This window comes from Alligator mississippiensis, chromosome 3, assembly GCF_030867095.1.
Source record: "Alligator mississippiensis isolate rAllMis1 chromosome 3, rAllMis1, whole genome shotgun sequence".
Taxonomy (NCBI): domain Eukaryota; kingdom Metazoa; phylum Chordata; order Crocodylia; family Alligatoridae; genus Alligator; species Alligator mississippiensis.
In genome coordinates, this window is record NC_081826.1 from 17385041 (window position 1) to 17410022 (window position 24982).

A 24982-nucleotide genomic window follows, 5' to 3' on the forward strand; every position below is an offset into this window, starting at 1 on the left:
TAGGATCTCTAGGATTCACACAGGAGCTCCACAACCAACACAGCATGAGTGCTTTAGCCACATAAATTATAGGTTCCTCAAGGCTGCTGCCTTGTACTTTAGTGGAAGTAGTTCCCAGGATATGGGTTGGATATGGAGGAATGGCTGCAAGAGGACTTGCATAGAAAGCATTGTACAGCAGGAAATTAAATAGCCCTGGTTATAGCCAGGACATGAGTAGAACTTATTCTAGATTTTCAAATGAGCTCAAGGGAGTTAGGTGCCACTGAAGGGCAGTCAGTTTGCTCAAATAGGTACCAAAGCACTGTATTCAGTATGCAGAGCCACTTCCATTAAAAAACAATCACCAGTCTGGTGATATAATCAGCCACCTGTCACATAGTAGCTCAGTAGTTAAAACACTTGCTAAGGAAATGGAAGCCTTGGGTTCCAGGTCCTCCTCAGCCTAAGGAGATGCAGACTGTCTCCTGCTTTCTGGGCTAGTGCTTGTACCACTAGGCTATTACACATCAGGGACGCAGCAAACCCATCAGTCTATTTTAACTCTTAAGTTTAGGCAGGTGTTGGCATGAATCCCAGGCCTCACATGGGCACCTGACTCAGGGCTGCAAGAGTGTCCCCAAGTCCTGCTGAGAGACAGGATTTCAGAAATTCCTATTGGCTGGTTTAGGTGTCTCTGCAGCCTGCTTATTCAATCCCATTTCTTGGCACTTAACTCTCAACATTCAAAGCAGAAGTGGCCAATGTATGGCACGTGTTCCACAAGTGGCACAGACAGCCTCTCTGTACGGCCTCTCTCAGCAGGCTGGGCAGGGGACAGGTAACTTGGTGACTGAAAAGGCAGGGAACGGTAGATCAGGCAGCAGAAGGGGACTGAAATGGCACTCGAGGAGGATGCAGGCCCAATTTGTGGCATGTCTGCCAAAGAGGTTGGCCCCCACTGATTAAAGCAAAGGGAACTAAGGTACCTAACTTGAGTTTGTAGACTCTGCACCTGGCTCTGGCCTCCTATATATTACTCCCTCAACAATGATATAACAAAGTCCCTTTTTGATCTGCCCTGGGGGTTTTAGACCTCCATGAAGGATGTCAGTCATTATAGACAGAGTATCTTGATCCTCAGATATATCTGGGCACCTACCTTTCATTGATTTTAGCGGGATATAGGCACCCAAATACCTTTTAGGACCTTGGTCTGTACCTGATGAGCATGACTGTACCCATGTCTCTTATGAAAGGGGCTTTCCCTGGTTTGCTACAGCGGGTCAATTCCAATATGGCCTCTTCCACCCGTGTTCAACGGCAGTTCAGAAGTCATATGTATGAGGGTATAAAACTAAAGGAGCCATGTATAAATGCTTGTCGGTGGAATTAGCTGCTGCAGGGGACTTTGGAGTATGGCTAGAAAGACTAAGTAATGTGAAAGTCATGCATGCTAAGACAACCCACTGTCATGCTTCAGAGTGGCAAGCTGTTGGCCATGGGGTCAAGAATGCATTTCTCCCCTTCCACTTAGAGTATCATGGGTAAAGCATGAGGTCTTTGTTCAGTGCAAGAAGCAGGATAGATCAGCAGTCAGATCAAGTACAGTAAACCCAATGCTTATAACTGTGATCCGGAAAGCCCTGAACATATGTCTCTGTTAAGGTCTTGTTTCTACCCCGCTACACAATTTATTTGCATTACAGCAGGAGAAGCGTGATGGAGACATATCCCTGAAGGACACCAATTATGGGCTGGGACTGACTGCAATTTATCATCACACTGGAAGTGTTTATGAATTAGTCTCCACATACACTAGTTTATTTAGAGATAATTCGAGTCGCCATAAGTGTGAACAGGGCCTTTCATTTAGAACCTGCGAGCAGCTCGCTCTGCCAGACTCAGTGAAAGCTTGTGGGGAGCAGTGATAAAGTGCTTCAAGAAAACAGCACTCCAAACAGTTCTATCGAAGCAATGCCAATATAGAGCCAGTCCTAGAAGGAAAAACTCATTACCAAATAGCAGTCACTTTTTGCCTGGCCAAAAACAGATACTATACAGTTTTTAAACCTGACCAACTGTTAAAATATACACATGCAATACTGATTATAGATAAATAAATGACATGTTCAGCAGACTGCTGCTTTCCATTAACCTTAGCCTGTCCAGAAATGGGTAGTCTCCTCCTCACCTCCACCCCTCACTTCAAAAAATGCTCCTGAAAAATTTTTGGAGTCTATATTGACATAGAATGCTTGAACTTAGGAAGTGCAGAGCTCCACACCTCTTCGTGTGACCCAAGGGTATGGATCATTCATTCACCAGCTAGGATTTGGGAAGAACAGTATAGTAGAAAATTTAGGCCTAGTCCATTTGCTGTTAGAGTATTAATAGTAATGTAATGTGATTTGATGACAGTCTAATTACAATCAAACTTTGATTTGCGGCAATAGGACAGAGTCCCCAGCCTACAGTGCATGTGAATCAGTGCACTGTACAGTAACAACATCCCGAGTCTTCTAGAGAAATTCCTCATGCTTCTTGCAGTGTCTTGCCCAAAGTTTGTCAGCAGTCCCCAGAGAGTCCATGCGTCTACTACAACTGGCAGCTAGGAAAGTTGGTCCTTTAGCTCAGAGCAGCAGAGGGTCATGCTTTGGTAATGAAAGACTCCCAGATTCAATCCCCAGTAATAACTATATGTGCAGTGTGCTCTGTATTTGCAATATATCCATAGAGAAATGACATTATTTAGGTCAGGAAAGGTCTAGGCTGTTAAGCTAGAAATATCCTGCCAGGAGTGAAAAAATATACACACACCGGTGTTATCAGAACATCTTAAACATACTACCTATAAAACTAAGAGTGTGCGAGCGTCAGCTTACAAGCAAGCACGTCTTGCACAACTTTCAGACTGGACTGAACTCTGTGAACTGAGGAAGTAAACAAGATTTAAAATTATGCTAGCTATTCAGCAGGAACTGAACAGCACTAAGACAATCTCCTGATACTAGGCATTACTTCAATTGAGAGCTTTAGTCCTTGCCATTGAAGCCTAAGCAACAACCTTCATGGTATGGTCTGGTTTCCAGACACAATCCTCCTTTCCATGTGCATCTTCTGCCAAAGAATACTTCCTGCTAATGAAAACCAGTGACTACCAGGGCACTGGTACAAAACTGGTGGTGATCTCTGAGGACCATTTATTTCAGGTAATTCTTTTCTTTTATTATTATGTTATCTCTACACAGCAGTAGAACTTGCTTCATCCTGCCCCACAAATAAGGATGTCCCATTTGGCAAAGCCTTCTCTACCTTTGCAATAGGCTTGCTCGTCACAAGAGACCCTCACATTCTTGCCCAGAGTTTCCTAGTTTTTCCCTGTACCCGTGCATCTAACACAAGGACAATTTGTTCTATGGAGGTTTTTTCTATAGCCTTTGTCCAGCAGTACATTAGGCAGCATGATTAATGAGTCACAGGTTCCTTGTTCTCTCATCCTGTCCCCAGGGGAAAAGAGGTATTTTGTTTGTGCAAGAGTCTTTATTCTGCTATTTTCCTACTGGTGTATATTTAGCTTAAAGAAGGCCAGGACAGAAAAGTACGTTGCACTTGGAGGAGAAGCAATCAGTTTGGGTATCACCCCTACTTCCTGGGAAAATGCAACCCAGAGGCTTAGACTAATTACTATCTCCTGCACAGATGACCTTTCCTTTTCTTGCAGTTTCTTTATACCTCAGAAGCAAACTTGCTGAACACGGTCCTCATCCCAGAGCATTAGGTGGCCTTCTAGATACTCACTGGACCCTGAACCTGAAGTACCTCGAAGAAAGGGACCAAGAGCTTGAAGTTGGATAGTCTATGAGAAGAGTGGCAAGTGGCGGACAGGTATAATGAGCTGTGTTCCTGGGCTGTGCAGGGAACATGTTTCGGTACGTACTGTTGACACCAATCTCGCATTGTCGTGGGCCAGCAGAAAGATGGCAAAGGTGCGAATAGCTTATGTCATATCCTTGTCCCCCAGGAAGGAACAGCCTCCCCCCCAGCTAACCACAGATGATACAAGGTGTTACTCACTGATGCTGCAATGCGGGAGCCTTGTGCCAATTCCAACTCCAAAGCTACCGACTCACTTGAGCAAACATAGGTGTGTACCTTCCACCAAGAGACCGCACCAACGCAGCAAATACTTTCCTCTGCCCACCAATATAACCTTTGTCTTGTTCGGGTTTAACTTTAACCTGCGGATCTTCAATGAGCTGATTATTGCCTCCAATGAATGAGGAAGCTGCGTGCTCCATGAAAGGGCATTGCTGCTTCAACAATACAAAGCAGGCCTCGGAAACAAGAGCAGTATTTCTCTCTCCTAAGTTACAGAGTGGCTTCTTACTCAGTAATAGGAGAGTGTCTCACACAAATCCCATCTGGACTCCCATTAGGCAAACTGTTAAAACTTTGTATCAGCCAAATATGTGCTTCAAACACTTTGAATGCGGGCTGTTCCCACAACCTTCAGATGCTGGCTGAAAACCCCATCGGCTTCATGGCTTCCTCTTGCTGTGGGTGACTGTGGGCTAAAGCTAGCGGAGTAAAAGGGAATCCGAGGAGGAACAAGAGAGGAGGAGATCTGATCAAATCTGCTCTCCAAGCCCTGCTCCTCTGCATCCTCTCTAGCCATTCTGCACTGTCTTGACCTGAATAGGACCAATCCTGACCTGGCCCACCGTTCCCTCGTGGTCTGCTTACCCATGCCTGCAGGCATGCTCCAACCTGGGAGCACAGTGACGAGGTTCCTCTGGGCTCATCCTCAGCAGCTGCTCTCAGACGTACTAAGACCAAAGCCTTGAGAGCATCCTCACCAGCCGCCTTCCAAGTCTGGAGTGTGCTTGTGGGCGCTGGAAGGTGGGACATGCTTGGGCCCTTCTTGGCTGGGATATGTCACTGCAGTGGTGTAAATCAGCTATTCTGAACCAGGGTGCCTGGGCACCCTGGGGTGCCATGAAATCTCTTGAAGGTGCAGACAAAGTGTGAGGAGATAAGCAGGTAAGTACAAGCTCAGGCTCTTACCTGCCGGGCTGTTCTCCTGCCCCCACTGTCCAGCCCCTCTACAAGGAAGTAGGCACTGTAATGTTAGCTTTTTAAATGGGGTGCTGCTCAATTAACAAAAGTTATGGAAGGGTCTAATGAGAGGTTTCCTGTGTCTAGAGAGGTTGGGAGCCCCTAGGCACCCTGTAGGCCCATCCCTGCCAGAGGAAGGGCTTGAGAGGAGGGGAAATGAGTAGTTGTACCAGGGCCCCAGGCTCTTGAGGGCTCCAAAAACAATCATGGATGTACTAGGCCCCCCCATTTTCTCTCAAAGGCCTTGCCCAGAAAAAGGACTGTGCCCCGAGAGAGAGTGATGGGCCTCAGACTCATTTCCCACCTTTTACCTCGTAGCAGGTGGGTTAAGACTCATTAGCCATTGTTGGCCCACTAGGAGTCGAGTGCCCTTACACAGACATTGGTGGACTGAAGGACCTGGCTTCCTAAGAAGTGGAGACGAGACTCCCACAATACCTGGGAAAAGGTGAGGTGCTTGCTGGGTGAGGTAGGACTCGTTTCATCCAGAAACATTTATCCATCCTATCCCCCCATTGACCACACCTGTCCCTCCCACAGCCACCTATCAACCATCTCAAGCCCCAGAAACAAGCTGTCCCTGGTAGGTTAAAAGCCCTCTGTACTGACGAGTGACCTAAGGGTTAATCGAGTAATAAAGGCTGCACTTTGCAGAGAGATTGCACTGTGAGTTTTTTGGCAGGAATACCTTCAGGCTCACCATCCCACTTCACAACAATGAACTTTTCCCCGGTTAGGAACCATACAGAGATTAACGCAATAAAAAAGGGTGTATTTATCAACTGCATTAAAGCTTTCCTGTCCTGCACGTGGAGGCTGGAGGAAACACGAGTCGAAAGGTGAGCAGGGGCACCAGGAGATATCCAGGAAGCAGAAGCAAAAGCAAGCTGGGTGGCAAGAGGTCAGGAGCTGAATCAGCCAGGCCCGAAATCAGAGCAGGTGCTCGTGGGGGTGGTGGGAGGGCAGTGGAGCACTGCGGCTGTCACTGGGGCTGAACTACTAGCATACCAGTTTGGAAACTCTTACATCACATAAGGCATGCCCCAAATACATTTGAAAGATTGCAGTCATTAAAGCAGTAGTTCCCAATCTGTGGTCCATGGAGAGCGATCTGACCATACAATTCCTTCTTTCCAGCTGCTAAATTGCCTTAAAAGAGAGACTGAAATTTTCACAGCAGCTTCATTTATCTTAAGCAAACCGAACACATGAGGTGACGAAATGCAATCAGAGCAGCAGTCCCCGTGTTATTTATTGGGATATTAATTTCTATTTATTTCATCCCACTCACCCATTTCCAGTCTTTAATCTGTCACAGCTGTCAGTGCTGACAATGAACAATGGTACCATAGGAGTTGCTGGGCGGAGAAAGTTGGAAATTTCAGTAGCTGATCAGGGAACTGTATACATTTTAAACACCTGGTGGATGTTGAAGGCAGTTTGAAAAGGTAGGGCAAATACAGCAGCTGCACAATTTTGCTGAAAAAAAATCAGCAAACAGTTACTGATATTGGAAATTTAATTGCCCGTGTTATAGTTTAGAGCTAACTCTGAATTTAGCAGAAGACAAGTAGGTCCCATCTCTCAGAGCTATTGTTTCAGGCTGCTTACAGAAAGACATTGCCTTGGTATGGGCCACTAATGTTGTCTCCATAAAGACTACAAACATTAAAAAATAGCTTAGGTTTGGTTGTTTAACTGCCCATCCTGGGAAAGCTTTGTCACTTGGAGACAGGTTCCTAGCTGCAGCTGTGCAAAATGGATGCCATGTGATGATGAATGGAAGAAGAGGCAATTCTCTGGCCTGAGAAGGCCAAGCGGTACCATCTCTTTGCTAAAGAAACAGTGACTCTTAGGAAAACCCCATCCAAAGGCTAAAGCAAGTCAAGTGATAGTAAAGTATGTTAAAAACAGCAATACAATGGACACCCTTTTCCAGTTTTGTTGCAGCACCAACATATTCACCCAGCATTTAAGTCCACTTCCATTCTCTATAGAGCAAGACAGGAAACAGCTTCCCCATGCAGTGAAAATTTTCAAGATTTGAAATGTTTTTCCCAACTCTACAGGAAATGGAGCTTTTTGAAGGTTTTTTACAGAAAAAAATGGAGCGCGCAAGAGATCAAGTCTATAGCTCAGTGGTCGTCTCACTCCCTAGCAATGTGGGAGACCTAGAGGTAGCCGAGCAAATCGATTCAGAGCGTATTTGATGCAGATTCCATAAGCAGCCCAGGAGCAGAAACCACAACTTCAGATGCCTTCTCTCCAGGGAATCGTTCCCCTCATCAGGCTACAGAGCCAGGCCTCCTCTTGCTTGCTCTCTCACTGGCCCCATGGCTTGAATTCTTTCCTGCACAATAGCCAACCTCCAATACGAGTCTAGCCCATAGGACTGAGGTTCAGTAACTTTCCTGGGAAATAGTAGATGTGGGTTTATGTCCACTTGGGCTGAGAAGGGCCTAGAACCAAGGCTCCTCTCTCTCTGAAGCAGGGGCGGGCAATTATTTTGGGCGGAGGGCCACTTACTGAGTTTTGGCAAGCCATAGAGGGCCGAATGACAGGCAGCCGGGGGCAGATAAATATTACTTTTTTAAAAAATTTTAGGGGCCCCGCAGGCCAGATAGAATGGCCTGGCAGGACACATTTGGCCTGCATTTTGCCCACCCCTGCTCTGAAGGATGAAGTTACACATTACACTTAGACCATACTAAGTTTGCAGAACGTTAAGCAGTGTTAAAGTTAGGTGGTGATACGAGTCGTTGCGTGGTAAGGGTTAGTACCATTTCTTGCCTGCACAGCTCTGACTTGCCACCATAGGGTTGGCAAGCATTGGAGTGGTTAGGAGCCAGGACACTTGGGCTCTATCCCTGCTCTGGGGTGGGGGCTGGAGCAGGGCATCCTGGGATGTTGGAGGACTACTAATAGCTCATTTCATCTCTGTGGAGCAGACTGATGTTATCCTAACATGGGCTAGGATAGCATAGCTCAGAGTTAACCCTTGTCTAAAGTGGCGTAACTGAGCTGTGCAAACTGCACTTAGCATGAGTTAACAAGGGGACACGCATATTATTAAGTGCCTTAGTATGATTTAAGTGTAGCATGACTTCAGCACTCTAACTCCTAGGCCGTTGTGTAGAAGTAAACTTGCAGATGGGGCAGTGACTTCAGCGTGGGTGGCTATGGCTGCTGACCTCCATACTGTCACCTGGTGATAGGAATACTTGACACTTATGCACAGATGCCTAGTGTGTGAATTCTGATGGCCTCAGGTAGAATATAAAATCCAAAAAGCTCAGATCAGCCAAGATGGGAGCCTCTCCGGGCATACACTGTAGCTGACTTTTAGGCACGTAAATTGGTTTTCCGCAGGAAGCTAAGCATCTAGGCCATGGGGGCCCAACCTGCGGCACAAATGCCACGTATAACATGAGCAGCCTCTACGTGTGGCATGATGCAGACCGGGGGGGAACAGGCAGCGCAGTGGTAGATAGGGCAGGGAGCAAAAAGCAGAGGAGCAGAAGGGGTAGAGAGCACAAGGCTGGAAGCAGAAGGCAGAGCAACAGATTGGGCAGTGGACTGGTGTGGCACTCAGGGAGGGGCTGGACAAATCTGTGGCACATCTGCCAAAAAGGTTGCCCCAATTGATCCAGGCAAGTCTTGGGCCTCCAAGCAGATTAGGTAAGATGTGTATATAGCACCCTCTTGGATGTGGGCATTTAGATTTTGCCTTGGTCCCATTTCTGGCATCTAAGCTCCTTTGCAAATCTCCCCCTGAAATATTCAGTAGCCAGGGTCTCAGGACACTCTACTAGGATGTAGAAAGCTAAGGCTTGAGTCCTTAAAGCAGGAAGACCAGGGAGTTGGGACTCCCATTTTCCAAGTAAGAACCTTAATTCCTGCACTATCGGATGTCTTGGCTGGAGCACTCCCACTTGGACCAGGAGCACTGTTAAAGCAAAGAAACTTTTCCTGATGAAAACATTCTCTTCTTTTTGAGATCTCTCCTTATAAAGTGGTGAGACTAGCAGTGCAACATAAAATGAGCCATTGAATTTGCTTATTTCTTCATGCATTACATGGAGAACAACTAACAGGTAACTGTGAGTAAAGGGCCTGCTACACAAGTATTGCAGAACGGTACAGGGTTTTTACAAGCCACTGCAACCCCAGAGCAACAGTAAGCTTAACTTGGGAGCGCCGTGTCACACATATACTCACTCAACTTGCCACAGCTCATCTGTTGGACTCCAGGTGTCAAAATGCTCCCAGATCAATACAACGTATTTTGGCATACAACTGCACATGCTGTGGGATTTTTTCCTTTAAAGCTTTAAACTTCCTGCAATCTCAGTGGATGAGATAATTGAAACCATTTCCAGCAATAAAAGCGAGGGGATGTCAGATTGTGTAATATAGGAATATTTCAGACTGAAATGAGAAAGAGTTTAGCTTTAAGAGAGTCTTTAAGAAAGTTATATCTTTAAGAGAGGCTTTTAAGATAAGGCCCCTTGTAGAGGTCACTCCCAAAGCCAGAGATAAGGCTGCCAGCCACAGACATGCTGGCCCACCTGTACATTTACAAGGTTTTTATAATTTTTCAGCAATTGTTTGCTTTGCAGCTATTATTGCAGCCATTTTTACTATCCAAATTTGGCTTTTTAATCTCCTGGTAATCATCCTGCATATGTTTTCTTTAAAATTAATAAGGTTGACTACAAACAGTTTTGACTTCCCAGAATAAGAGGATGGTTCAAAGAATTAAACCTGGAGACTGAGATGAAAAATTATCTTGTAGTCAGACCTCTCCACCCTCTATCCTGGGTTTTGGTTGTTTTTTGGTTCATTCAACTTTACACATTGTTCACTTTCGCTATTAGGCAATTGTGATGCATTTGTACATCAAGACAGATTCCAACAGGTTCAGTTCTGGATCAAAGAGCACTATAGACATTACTCACTAGTGCATATAATCATTTTCAATTGCAAAGGATGTTTAAATAGGTGCCCTGGCCTACAAACATCAAGACATTTTATTCAGCTGTTGACAGAACAGAAATCAAATAAGCCTTCTCAAGTGTTTTTTTGCTTGTTTGATTTAATAGCAGTTCTGTCACCTGCAGGACAGGCAGACATTTTCCAATGTAGACTAATTGCAAACTGTTAATACTCTTGATACATAAATGCCATATTAAGTTTTATTCATTGCTTTGTGTCCACTGATGTAAATATGTTCTAAGAACATTAATTGAATCAAACTTAATTCTGGCAAAGACTGGCGCAGGCAAAATATCCCACAGCACTTTGAATGACTTGGAAGTCCAAAAGTTTCATATGAAGGCCCTTCTGAAAATTTTACCCTAAGCCACATACCCAAAGTCACTGAATGATGCATGGAAAAGTCAGGAGCCCTGTCCTCACTCCTGTTTCCTGTCCACCTGGCAACATTTTTTCATAGCACCTGACCAAGCAGGCTGTCGCCTATGAAAGCTGAAGGAGCCTATTTCTCTGAAGGAGTTAGTCTCTAAGGTGCCACTCTGCCCTGCTTTCTGCCTGATGTCAGACTAACATAGCTAATTACCTCTGCCTTTTTAGAACAAGGCAATGGCCAATCAGACCAGATACCTGCAGTGATGGTCTTATGTAATTACACATGCCAGGAGGTGAGATTGTGGGACTGTGCGCCAGATCCCATCGCACCTTATTGCCGGTGTGGGGGGAGCCCAGTCCTGAGCTCCCCCTGCACTGGCAAGGAAGGAGCAGGCTCCCATGGCTGAGAGCCCCATGTGCCCCAGTTCAGGGGCTCCTAGCTGTGCAGGCACCCCATGCACCCCTGGGGTGGGGGTATTGCTGCAGCTATCTCCCCTTCCTAGGGATGCATCAAACACCTGGGGTGGGAGGATCACCCCTGTGGCAATCTGCTTTGCCTGGGGTGTGTGAAACCTCTGGGAGCAGAGGATGGCCTTAGGGTGATCCCCCCACCTTTGGGATATGGGAAACCTGTGGGGTGCAGAGATCACCGGGAGGCATCCTGCAGGGCCTAGCTGAGGGGTGCTATCCAGACCCAGAGTCCACAGCTGCTGGGGTTGAGAGTCAAGCAATTGTGGGACTCTCAGTCATGGCTGGGGAAGGGATGCCCATGTGGCTGGGAGCCCTGCTAGCTGACGGGGCTCCCAGCTGCAAGAGACCCTGCTACACATGCAACTTAAAGCCAGACAGCAGCAACCAGCTATAAAGTAAGTACACATTTTTGAGGTCTAGCTTTATAGCTGATTCAAGTTTTTATCATGTGATAGCTACTTTGCACGTGTAGCTGGTCTCAAGGTAACCGCGCAGTTAACCAGGTAATTGCATGATACCTGTAATGGGTAGAGGGGGCCGAAGAGGCTCCCTGTGTGGGAGCTTGCTTTCACAGCAACAGCAATTTCTCACCGAGCACCGGGAGAAAACAGCAGCCTTGTTACTGTGTCAAAGAAAGCTGATGAACAGCAAAGGCTGCCTCTGCTCTCTTCAGTAAAACACCCTGACTTAGGAAAGAAAAAATAATTATGCCAAAGGTCAGCCTGTTCCAGGGCAGCTTGTTCCTGCTTTGAAGAGAAGCAACTAGTGGTACATTAAAAAAAAACAAAACAGCAAACTGAAAAAACCCCCACACATGGTTGTTACACCTGACGGACTCGCACAGATAAGAGCCAGCAGCGGAGCGGCACAAAGCGGGTTTGCGACCTCGCATGACCTCCCTTGAACTTCATCCAAATTTTCTGACAATCTCCTCCTACTGTTCCTTGCTCTGCTGCATCGTGGCTGAAATACTCTGCGTGCATTTTAGCTCTTGTCTTGAACACCACATGGTATTTCACAGGCCAGCGTGCAGAAGCAGGTCTCTGGGAGCGTTGGGTATCTCCACAGAGGCATGGTTCTCTTCTCCTGTACCCTGACACCCCTCACGTCAGTGGGATTTCTGCTAGGGTAGGAAAGGGAGAATTGTTTTAAGTAGTAAGATGTTGGCCTGGAAGTTGAGATATTTGGCCACAGACTTCCTGCATGATCTTGGTCAAGTCCCCTGAGGTCAGACCAGAGGTGACTTAGGCACGGGGACGCTGAAGAGCACCCAGCACACACAGCTTTCAGGTGCCTGGCTTCTGGAGTGCAATTCACAGCCCCAGCTCAATGCCCCAGTGTCCTACGCAATGCAAAGGGAGAATCCATCACCTAGGAATGGGCGACAACAGCCTGCACACTGGGCAGGGAAGCACCAAAACTAGCCAACAGAAATATAGAGGACAGGGTGGTGTCTGAAATCTTGCCTTTCTCCTTGAATGAGGGAAGACGGGCGAGATAGATCTATAGCCCCAAACCACCTACTGGACCTGGGCATCTAATTGGTCTCTTTGGGTACACACATGCAACTCACTTTCCTTCTTAAACATAGTGGGAGGAAGAGGAGAGGTGAGGCTGCTACCAACACCACCCACTATAAAGGAGCACAGCAGGTAGAGCACCCGCTCAGGATGTGGGAGTCCCAGGCTAAATGCCCTTGCAAACCCACAAGAGTATCCAAACCAAACGAGCTATAGGCAGGACGGGGGTGGGGGGAAGCACCCTTCACCCCACCTGTTGAAGCATGGAGCTGCACAGAAATGAAGGCAAGGCGGAGCAAGCAAAAGAGAGCCTGAGCAAAAGGGAGCAAGTCATGTATTTGAATAGCCATGGCTGCCGTGTTTTGTGCTCAACTCAATGCTGCCTAACCCATACTGACATGCTTAACGCACACCTCTTCAGGCAGGGCCTCCAAGGGGACTTGGATGCAGTGATACCTAGTTGGTGCATCCCCGGTACGAGACAGACGCCTGTGGGGCTAGTTGGGAGCCTTGTGGGCATCGTACACCTGGAGTTCAGGGCTGAGCACCACTTTGAGGATGGAAGTCCTTGAGTAGATCTGGTCCTCCCATTTCTTTAGGCTGAGCTCCAGATCTCTAACGCAGAGAACCTGCCTGCTTCACAGGTGCTACACACCGGAGACTGGGAGGTGTTCAGACATGGCAGTGACTGGGACCTCAGACTGACCAGTGAGAGAGAACTGGCCCACAAATACTGAGGACAAAGAGGACAGGAACTTTTTTTCAGGAGGAAAGAAACAATCCCATCTTTTAACCATTCTAGTCCCCGGCTAACGACATCCCCAGGGAGGATTTCTGAGGCTGAAACAAGGAGTGAATCATTCCAGCCTCCTGACAAAGAGGGAGGTGTACTGTACAATGAACCGTGAGCGGTGCTTGCCAGCTCGAAGATTGAAACGAGGTGTGCCAAAGCCACCACAATGCTTCCTGCTGACAGGGATGAGGAAAAGTTGCCAAAGCAGCTACAATGGAGCAAGTTCAGCTGTAGCAGAGAAAGTGCCAGGGCTTAAATAGGATATTACGTACACATCTGCACACACCAAATGCTGGGTGGTGGGTGTGGAGGTGGGGAACTGTTACTGATTTTAGATTTTAAGATCCTCGGGGCAGGAATGGTTTGTCTTGTAATGTCATGTCCCAAGGCTATCGAGGGTGCTGATTAAATCCCCATAAAATATACTCTCAAACATGACCTGAAAAAGCTGTTTTTAAGGTTGCAGAATCAAGTGCTCAGTTCCAGAACCGGGGCTGCCTTTGAAGGGGAAAACTTCAGCTGAAATGTTTTAAGTTATAAGTAGCTGAAAACCAGATCTTAAATTGGGAACTGCCAGGCAATCAGCAGTACAGTCTAGCTGGGCACGGGCAAACAAGTCACAGTGAGCTAAGGGGACTTACTGCACCTTACCTGCTCCATAGTAAATTATATGTGCCTGCTCTTATCCTAAAGTAAGTGAAAGCTAAACTGCAGCAAGTTATCCTCCTTCATTCAGGACTAAGTTACCATGAGATAGTTACCACTTGACGCAGGCTAAGCATGGGCACACATACAGTGACCGCAGAGAAGCTGATGTAGGTTAATTCCCCACCTCTTTTAACTCACTAACTTGCACGGTATGTTTGTCCATATACTTATGCCTGCTGAGAAGCTGAACTTAAAATTAGAAAAAAAATCCATCAACTTCAACAGTAGTATATTGAGTCCAAGTAAATACAGTGCTGTTCTCTTGCAGGTTATTTATGTCATTTTAAAAAACTTTTATGTATATGAAGCAGAGGATATGGCTGTTCAAAAACCATTCAGAGAGAGGCAGAGAAAGAGAGATCGGAGCTGCTATGCAGAAGTGGAGAAGACAATGGCACAGCAGACCCCTAAGTGCGTTGGGATTCATCAAATGCCACCAATATTATCTGCAGAGAACAGCAGAAATCAGAGACAAGACAGCCCTCCAGCATCCCCTAAATCTATATCCCCTCCTAGCACAGCCCTGCTTTTTGTGGCACATTTGCCGGTATTCTAGCCCAGCTTTCAAAAGTTTAAGTAATGGCACTTACGCCATGTCAGCAAGGTTTCCGTTTCATGGAAGCAAGGTTACAATATCATTGTAGGGCTGGCTAAAAACTAGATGTTCAACATTTTCCATGGAATCTTCTGATTTTTCTACCTAATGACCTGCAGTGAAAAACTTCTTTCATCTGAAGTCAGTTCGATTCAATTCAAAACAAAAAAATTCTTTGTCCTAATCCAAACAAGTTTTGACATTTTTTTCTGCTTTTCCCCCCTCCATTTTGCATTGATTCATCAGAAAGATTCAAGTAATGTGAGAAATTACACAAAGAAACACGATTTTTTTAACATCATTTGGGCAAATTACATTTTATCCAGTCAAAAAGATGATGAAATTAAGGGTAAATGATATCCCTCCCCCCACTTCCCAAAGAAACAATGTTCTCCTAAAGATGCTGGAGTAACTCATAATACACATTTTATGGAAGGCTTGAGAAAAATGCGCATTTGTTCAAGTTTATAATCGCACTGTTTTCCTTTAAGTGAAAAAAGTGTCATCCATCAGCTAGTGACAAATAACCCAAAGTGAATTGTACCTTGACTATTCCTACAAATTAAAAAAGAAAAGCATAAAATCATGGTCTGTGGGTGATGTGGAAAAACAATCGCTACAGTTGGTTCATAATTTTGTTATCCTGGTGTAACTTTGCGGCAATGCATCAGAGCAATCTGCCCCACAAAGAGAATTACAATATGGCCTGTGCGTGCCAGTAAATGCCAGGCATGTCAAGTATTCACGCTACATGTTTGGCTCAGTGCTATGGCTAAATGCAGCTCTTACAGATTTAGATCACTGGGCGACTGTTTGAATGCATATTCTGGGGGGAAAGTTTGACACTTTGGTTAAAAAAAAAAAAAAAAAAAAAATCAGGATACGGTGGAAACTACATCTGCAGAATTTGGCTTGTATACATCTACCTGCCCGCAAAAGGAAGGAGATATCTGTAATCTGGATACACCATTACATGGCACATACAGTCCCACTGATAGTCTTATGTCCTGTGAAGACAAATCCTCAGCTGTTGTAAGTTGGCATAGCTCCTTATGGTCAACAGAGCCAATTTATATCAGCTGAGAATTTGGCCCTTAGTTTCTTTTACCTAGACTCAACGATGTATTAACAGGAGTGCCACTTGAAAAAATCAAGGGAAGTGATTCTTCTCTATTCAACACCGGTGAGGCCTCACCTGTGTCCAGTGCTGGACCCACCCTTCAAGAAGGGTGTGAACACATTGGTAAGAGTTCAGTTCAGAGCATCAATTATTAGGGGCCCGGGAAGCAAGAGTTATGAGGAAAGGCTGAAAATGCTAGGGTTACTTAGTCTGGAGAAGACAAGATGGTGAGAAAAGTTAATAACAGTCTTAAGTACCTGAAGGGTAACTACAGAGAGAACAGAGATAAGCTTTTCTTTGTGGCAGTACAGAATAGGACTAGGAGCAAGGGACTCCAGATGCAATAGAGGATATTTAGGTTGGAGATAAGAAGGAACTTTCTGACCATAAAGGTGGTCAAAATCATTGGAACAGGCTACCTAGGAAACTGGAATCTCCATCTTTGGTATTTTCAAGAGCAAGTTGGATAGACACTTGGAAAGGATGGTTTAGTCAGGGATGATCCTGCATTGAGCAGGGGGTTGGATTACATGACTTTGTGAAGTCCCTTCTGGCCTTACTTTCCTATGATCCTATTCTCCCCACCGCTCCTCCCAATTCTATGGGATGCTTAAGATAAAGGAGGCATAGATAAGGTCATGAACTAGCATGAAATTTCTTTCTGGGTTTCACTGCCACTAGTCTTGAGTCACTTAAGCTGTGTCTACACTAGGTCATTTAGCAAGATATTGCCAAAGTTGCTAGCACCTCTTCAGTTCCCTTTAAGGTACCAATAGCAGAGAATACAGCTGCTGCTCCTTTGTGCATTGCAGGGACCCATTATGGGCTCAAGCTCCCACATTTCTCATGCCAGTAAAGCCAAACTAGTGATACTAATGTTAAGAAAGGTTTACAAAGTGTTCCTCATGGAGACAAGGTTGGGGGGGGGGGGGGGAGGGGGTTGCTTGTGAAGGAAAGGAATAACATGCAGTGGGGTGTTAAGGATAAAAACTAATTATCCAACCAAATGCATTGATCAAAAAGGACTTTGAAAGGCATTTCCTGCTGGTGCTCCACTTTCCCCTTCTTCATATGGATCAATGAAAGGAAACCATTTTTCAAAGATTTTCAAATGCAGGACAGAATCTCGCTCTTCTGAATGTCATTTTGCTGCAGAGAAATAATGTGGCAGCATGTGAAAGTACCATTTGGAACCAGTTTTAACCTACAGACCTTCCACAACATCAAGACACTTTGCAAAAAAACTGCCTAGGTCTGTAAAGAAGGCATAAAAATTGCCACGGTCTCTGCCAATCTGATTTGTGAAAAATTCATTCCCAGCAATCAGTTTGACCCCTCATCATGTGAGCAAGATGCACAAGAAGTAGTCAGACATCCAAGAGAAAGGATCCTTTACATAATTTAGTAGCTTTGGTCCACCTTTCCCTCCTCAGTTGTGGCCAATCTCAGATACTTCAGAAGAAGGCAAAGTCCCCTTTCCCAGCTTCTGCAGTATGTTGTTTGATAATAGCCATTGTCCTAATGCAGAACAGCATGTATTAGGGATACACTGAAAGCAGTGTACACAACTCTGCTCTCCCCACGGCCTATAAAAGAAAGGAAAGAACTGGGAGGATACAGATCCCAAATGACCATTAAGACTGATTCCCTGCATGTGTGTGCGATAGAATTTCTCCCAGAAACTAGATTACCCACATTTTAAAGAAAGCTACCTAATATCTCATGTCAAAGACTCCAAGCTATAGTAAGGCCATCACCTTCCCTGCTAAGCTGTTCCAATATTTAATTCTTTTGCTTCCAGGAAACTGCATCTTATTTAAAGGTCAAATTAAACGTATAACACCAATTTCCAGCCGCTAGATCTCATGCCCTTTCTGCAAGACTGAAAAGCCTCCCATTACCTGGGCAACCACCTATGCCCAGAGATCAACTCACCTCTTAGCCTTCTTTGTGATAAACTCAACAGTTGAGCTGTTTAACTTTGCTCTCCAGGCCATGGGTTAATTTTGCAGCTGTCCTCTGAGCTCCTTGTAGTGTTTCCACAGTATTGGAGAAGGTATCAGAACTGGACAGAGTACTCTTGTAGTGGCCTTACCTATAGTGCATTCAGAAGGCTATGTCCTTACTTTTGCTTGTTTTTCCCCCACATAACATACCCCAGAATTGCAATGATCTTTTCCCCCTGGAACTGCACCATAAGATGGCTATCTACAGTCTTCTTCCATGTCACTGATTTCCAAGACAGTCTCTCCCAACCTACATATATAATCTACATCCTTGGTTCCCAGATGAATTACTTTGCACTTGGCTGGATTAAAACACATGTGGTTGCAACTGTGACCATTCAACCATACAATTCCATTCATTCTGTAATAGTAACTTGTCCTCACAATACACTGTACTGGAGTGGTTTAGCTTACATCCTCACTACAAAGGATCCTATCATCCAGACAAGCCAATAGGCTTGGGTTTAAAGAACGACCAAACACTGGTTTTAGCTCTTTATAGATGGAGAGGAAGTTATTAGGAATGACTCCTCAGATAGATCTGCAGTAAAGTTATGCCCCAAGTGAGTTACACTGCTCAAAGTTATTGGCTGAACTGGTAGAACAAAGGATGGGGTAGGGGTTAGACTGGAGTCATTAGCTGCATAAGCAGGGGAAGATGAGCTGTAACTAGTTAGTACTCATTTCTGTGCGCTTGTGACATTCACAATCACTTCAGGCTGCACATCTGAGAGAAAGGAGCCACTGTTACATGATTTTCTCTCATTCTCACTATTCAGATTCTCAAGAATTTTCCATTGCTACAGAAAAACTGGAGTTTGTTTTGTTCAGGAAGTTGTTTTTTTTTTAAATGTATATAGGCAAGTAGCTTTCCCACTGACCTTTCTAGTTTCCTGTGGCTATGGGTTTGGCAGTCTCTGGATGAAGCTTATGGGCAGTAACAAGGGCAGAGATAGATGTGCTTCACTGTGATATCACATGGTATTCAATTCCCTATGGCAGCAAGGCAGGCAGTCATCAGTTAACCCGTGGTGATGAGTTGGCCCTTACATTTCTTTAGAATCAGGATTGGCACGAGGCAGCTCAATTCCTGTGGTTGTGGGAGACCCCTACAAAAAAATAAAAGTCAAGGTGGAGTTGCTTTTGCCACCCATATTGACATTTGCACACCAGGTCCGATTTTCACTCCGGGGCACCATGAAAGGACAACAGAAGACTGGATCGGTTCTGCTGGTCTCACTCTCCCAAGACAAATCCTTCTCGAAGCTCTGAGAGCAGGCTCAGAAAATGAAACACAGTTTTGTACATTTTTTAAGCCAAAAGGAACCACTGAAATCATCTTGTCTGACCTCCTGCATAATAAACAGATGGCAGAATTTCCCCAGCAATTTCTGCATCAAGCTTAAAAAATTGTGGAGCCAAGAGGAAGTGTCAGAACAGTCTCTAGCCTGGATGTGACAACTTCAAAAGGTTCAATAAGATGCTAGTCGCCCCTGTTCAGCACAGACTTGTTATTCCATAGGTTTTCAGTATCTCTTTATGGCTGCACGCAGCTTGCCCTTTTGTTTCCTCCGTCCACACAAGCACTCTCTCTAATTTAGCCCTTTCAGAAAACAAACAGAAGTAGAGAAAATGGAGATTTCAAGCGACAAACATTAGACAAGGACATGTCAACAAAAGGATAACAAAATACCTCCAAGTAACCTTTTGTTATAGCCATATAATTGAAATCTGACATTAAAATGCAATTCAAGGTCCACTTGTTTTGTCACATGAGATAAAACTAGGGAAAAATTATCTTGGTTAGAAACAACAATTCTCCAAACGCCAAACATTATTCTATACAGACAGAGATTCTGGGCTGAAAAAAAACCCCTTCTCTAGCACTTGAAAAGCATGACAGCTCCACGCTGATAAACACTTCCAGCACAGGGACCTTGCAAGGCCAAACCAACGTGTTCTTCAAAGCCATTCATCAGAAGCCGTGTTCACTTGAAAACATTTCTCTGCTGCTTATATCACACGTGAGTTCAGCATTTCATGAGATGTCGTGGCAAGTCCAACCATTCCAAAACAAAACCGGCGTGCGACTTGTTGCAGGCTAGGTATACGCTGAGCCTCCAACTAATGCTAGTCCTTCTCGAACTCTCAAGTCAACTGAGGTCTTGTCTATATCTATCAGTTCTTGTGTCACAGTGGTGTCAGGTAGGTTTAGGAAAGGCTCCTTCTTCTGGCCGAGCTGTGTCTATATCAAGGGTGCCCACCATCTTAGCTACAGGAGCAGCAGCAGCCCCATAAATGTAGGCTATGGGCTCAGTGACAGGCCTGGGAAACAAAGACCTCCTTGTCCACAGGCTATAACAATCTGGCAATGGCACTGCATGCAAGATCCTCCATGTCTACACTGCTCCACCAGAAGGCATCGACCTCTAAGATGGGAAGGGAGTTTGGCTTTTGTGTTAGCAGACTTTTTCCTTGCATTTCATTCCTGCAGCACATGAGGATCTATAGGTAACTGCATTCATGGGTAGTGAACCCCAGCCAGGGAGTTAATTTCAATAGTTTCTTTCAGTGCTGCTGTCAGACAGACACTCTCTTGCTCTTTGTTCACTGTATTACTCACTGCTAGGCTTTAGCTAGATTTCATCCTAAAGAAGAAATCTTCAGGAAAATCCCTAGTGTGAGGCTCAAAGAAATTCCAAGAAGCACGGATACAGCCCTTAGCAAAGAAAAGGTGGTCTGGCTGTTACGCCTCTCCACGCGGCTCTTGGGGAACTCAGTTTTAGGTTTTTGTTCTACTACAGAGAGTCTGTGTCTCATCTACAGGGCAGTCAAAGGTGTACGGGTAGCTAGTGTAGATGTACTTGAGCTCTTTTAAAACTAGATGGCTCAGTTATCACTAGCATTGTAGTAGTGGCAGTGTACAAACCACCCTGAGAGAACCCACTAGAATATAATGTATACTTATCCTCACAGGATTTTATTTAACTCAGTTTTTTAAACCAAGGAAAAATGTGTAGACACAAATCCTTGGATTCTATAGGCTCATCAGCAAGAGCCCTGCACTGGGCGTGGGGTGCAGGTAATATCCCTGTCAAATCCCTGGTATCTTGCTTCTCTTGGTCTATAGCCACAGAATTGTAGCACTTGTGATATATTCCTACTGCAACGCAGTCTAGTGTGCAACGTGCCTTCTGAGGCTCTGGGGAAACAAGAAACAAAACCAGACTTCAAAAGAGTCAGTCGCAAGTCTTCACTCAAATTAATGCCTTACCTTGTGTCAAATAAATACAACCGTTAACATAATGCAGTTGACTGTGAGCAAGACTGTGCATGAGCATGAAGCCCCATACTTTCTATTCTTGACACTGAAATCAACTGGTGGCTCTCCCTGACTTTTTAACTTGAAAAGCAGTTAGTTTGCTTTCTGCCTTTCTTTCAGCCCACACCATGACCTGCCTGCTTTCACTTCCCATTTCTCATAGACCAGCACAATGTTGTCATCACATGATTGGGCACCATCCCAGGTGTCATTTGGATAAAACACAAGGCCCCTCCTCTCAGCTCCACTGAAAAACCTTTTAAATAGCAAGAACCGGTTTGAGGAAGAAAGTAGAAACTGGCCAATGCATTGTGCAAACAGAAATTGGTCATCCTTGATAGGAACAGTCATGGTTTGTCTGGAATATGCAAAACCACAGAGGAACCATTTTGGTTCCTATTAGTCTTCATGGAAGTCTCTTTCCTGTTTTTAAACAAAACTAACATTGGTCTTGGCCACTTGACAACATCCCTTTAAGACTGTCTTTCGCTGAAAAATGCAACTTTATCAGTTGAACCCCAGATGTGTTTGTGAATTTGACTGTTGCATCCTTTTCCTTTGAACTCCTCAACCGTTACATACACAGCCCCCCAACTGGTCAAGCCAGTTTCCTCCTCGATGGGCTTTGTTCCCAGGTTCTGGGAAGATAAAAGCCATAACAGGCCTGCTGTCCCACCTACCCACTTAGACTGATAATTGCAGTAGAAAAATGATTATCAAGCTTGGCCAGAGCAACCACAATGCTATTCAACAGGGGCCAGACGACGGTGTATCTTTAGATGCATGTTAGAGCATTCTCTGTGCCTTGGTGATCTGGTATTGCCCCTGTCCTGTCCACTCCTTCCTTTTGGCCTTGTCTGTATTAGTCTTTTTGTCTTAATGTTTCTTACTATTCCTACTACCAATGGCAGTAAGAAAGGGAGCCTAGTGAAAGAAGGGCTCTAGGTGGTCAGTGGAATTTTAGACACCATGTGGTCCAAGCCTACTCTATGCAGGGTTAGATGACCAATAAGCCAGGGGGTGGTCTATGCTGGCAGTCCCTTCCAGAAGGAAAAGTCACAGTGGATACAGCTTTTGCTTCATCCCTTCCATGATGGCAGTTTCACAAAAGGAGAAGACAGATCCTATGATCATTAGACCAAGTCTCCACATAAACTCGCATTGGTTTAGCTGAATGAAAACAGAGCGAAGTCTCCATTTTAGTTAAATCAGTGTAACTCGGTGCTGAAGCCCTTCTATCCAAAGGGAAAGATGGCAGTGGCACCTCCTCAGATACTCCAATAAGCACCAAATCTCGCTCCCTCTGAGGTCACTGACATCAAGGGAAACCGGTTTGGCTTTCAAAGTAAACAGCCTCAGATGGAAAGGTTCACGTGGTGCATTGCTTTTGCTTGACCTCCCTTACAGTTCTCTCGAGCAGGCTTCCTTTTCCTCCTGCTTCTCTACCTTCGCAAGCCTTCTGAAGTCTTCCAAGCTGGCCTCTCTAGACAAATCACCACTAGGAAGAAATCACGCTAGGTACGACAGGCTCAAGCTATCATTGGGAAGCATACCAAATCCAGGGCAGATGGGGCCACAGAAGGTTATTGATTGGAGTGTGCACCATTTTTTACTTTTTATGATAGGAGTCCCTGACTGTGGAGCTAGATCATAATTCATAGGTACCAACACTTTGAGAAATGCCGAAGGAACAAATCAGCAGCACTCACTACTGTAAAAATGAGACTGAATTCAACTTTCATGCACAGCAGAGACAGAAAAAAGCTTATCTGAAAGATGCTCAAGTTACTGGTAGACAAAAATGGCCTCAATGGTCTTGGTCTGCGCAGTGCTGCTTCTATTGCTGCACAGAAAGCTTAAAATAAGGGGTAACAGGTATCAAAGGGAAAAAAAAGAGGTTGTGAATGGTTTTTAGCAGTCAGTGGTGGAATGGGTTTCAGTGCTGTGCAATGTGCTGAAATGCAGCGCTCTTCATTGAACCAACATGCTGCAATATATTAACATTCTTCATTATTCCCATTGCCTTGCATCATGCTTCAGCATATAATGCAGTTCGCATGGATTCCCATGGTTTGGAAGTCTGAAATTGAAAGGAAAAAACAAGCAGGTGATTATATTTGCATTTGAGATTCGCAATTAATAAACCAATCCCCAAATCAGTTGGCAGGAGGTAGAACAGTAAAAAGGAAAACTGCCAACTTGGAATGCAAATTGTGGCCTAACAACTATCATAAGCAGCAGATAAGATCCCTAGTAGTAAAAGAAGTTAGTCAAAGCAAATTTTTCACTGGTTTCCAATGTATTCACATCACACATTTGACAGCGAGTTGAGTAGAATCAGATCCTCATTTGCTGAAAAGAATCTTATCAATATTAATAGAGCAAAAGGGGAAAAAAAAATAATTTTCAAGGACCTTTCTTTAAAAAATTCCTGTAATATCAAAGGTGCTCTGTCAAGAACTGGTATGACTTAGACATTATGCAGTTTTTAAACTAATCTTACCACAGCTCTTATAGCTGAAAACTACATTTTTTCTAGTATGTAGTAATTGGTTTAATATGATACACATGGTTACATGGAAACAAACTTCCTCTCCAGTGCAAGGTCTGGTAGGAATGCTTGTGTTAATGCTTTGGACTCTCCATTGCATAGTATAATCTTTGCACTGTATTGTATAATTTTTGCACTTTCCAAACCTGAACTATTACGACCCCACTGCAAAGTGCAGTATCCCTGTGTAACTTCTGGTGTTTGCCACAACTTAAGTTCCTTGCATTACTTTTTCAACATTCAATCTTTTTCCCTTTGCAAGATTTTCAATTGATCCCCTTAGGACAGGGGTGGGTAAAATGCGGCCCATTGGCCAGATGCGGCCCACCAGGCCATTCTAGCCAGCTCGTGGCGCCCCTAAAAATTTTAGAAAATAAATATTTATCTGCCCCTGGCTGCTTATTACACGGCCCTCGATGGCTTGCCAAAACTCAGTAAGCGGCCCTCCGCTTGAAATAATTGCATGCCCCTGCCTTAGGACAAGGGCAGGCCTTTTATCAAACAAGGTTTAAACCATGCTCTACTGAAAGAGACCTCTCCTCTCATGGGAAATACCCAATTTTTTCAGAGATAAGTTATCATTCCTATGCAAAAGGAGGACACAGGCAAAGGTCAACACCACAGTTGAAGTGTCAAAGCTAGTTTCCTATCTCCAAGCTTCAGCTGATGCTAGGGGCTTCAGAAAAAGGTAGGAGAGCCAAATGGTACACATGGAAAGGCCACGTAGATGGAGAAAAAGACCTGCGTATGACACCCATGACCAGGGCCCAATTGTCAGCAGCCATGCCACCGACAGCAAAAGAAATTATATTAAAACTGTTTCTTGTTCCCCTTCCCTTTCCCTGTGTCTGTTCTCACACTGCGAGCTCCTCAGGGTAGGTAAGGTTAGAGACTGCTGGAAAGGTCATCACTACTACTACTGAGGGCGGCGCTGGGGAGTGGAAATCATTCCCACAGATAAGTCCATCTGCAGTGCAGATGGGATCCCTTGTTCCTCATTTTTTCCCCTTCCCCCCTCCACAATGCTCCTTTGGCTCTGAGTGCCATTAAAATTGAGGGTAATGGTTTTGGAATTGCCTAAGTGATATAAGAACCTAAGCGCTGAACCTTCCTCCCAAGGGACTGAAGCATTTCCAAAAACGTGAGCCCAATGCTCTACATTGCCAAAAAAAAAACAGATGGAGAGAGGAAGGGCAATGCAGAATTCCTGCTGCAGCGCAGGCAGCACGTTCTCTCCCATTTCCCGAGCCCTTCTTCTACAAAAGATGCTTGAGCAACATTTTTTATCCCAGTCAAAATAATGTGATTATGCGGCCAAGAGAGACAGGAAATGACCAACAGTCACAACTAAGAGGATGGAAACTGACATGATATTTTTAAGCCTTGCAAAGTTGTTCCCCTTAAAAGTGTCCATATAAACAATGATCCCATT

The 24982-nt window shown here is 44.9% G+C and overlaps 1 long non-coding RNA gene across 1 annotated transcript in view; it reads right to left on the reverse strand.

Moving 5' to 3' along the window:
- The window catches only part of LOC106738246 (uncharacterized), a 260965-nt gene that overhangs the window by 36941 nt on the left and 199042 nt on the right, over positions 1 to 24982 (reverse strand). The window contains exon 7 of the long non-coding RNA XR_009460623.1: positions 18559 to 23079. This is a non-coding gene — a long non-coding RNA (uncharacterized LOC106738246). The remainder of the gene's footprint in view (positions 1 to 18558; positions 23080 to 24982) is intronic.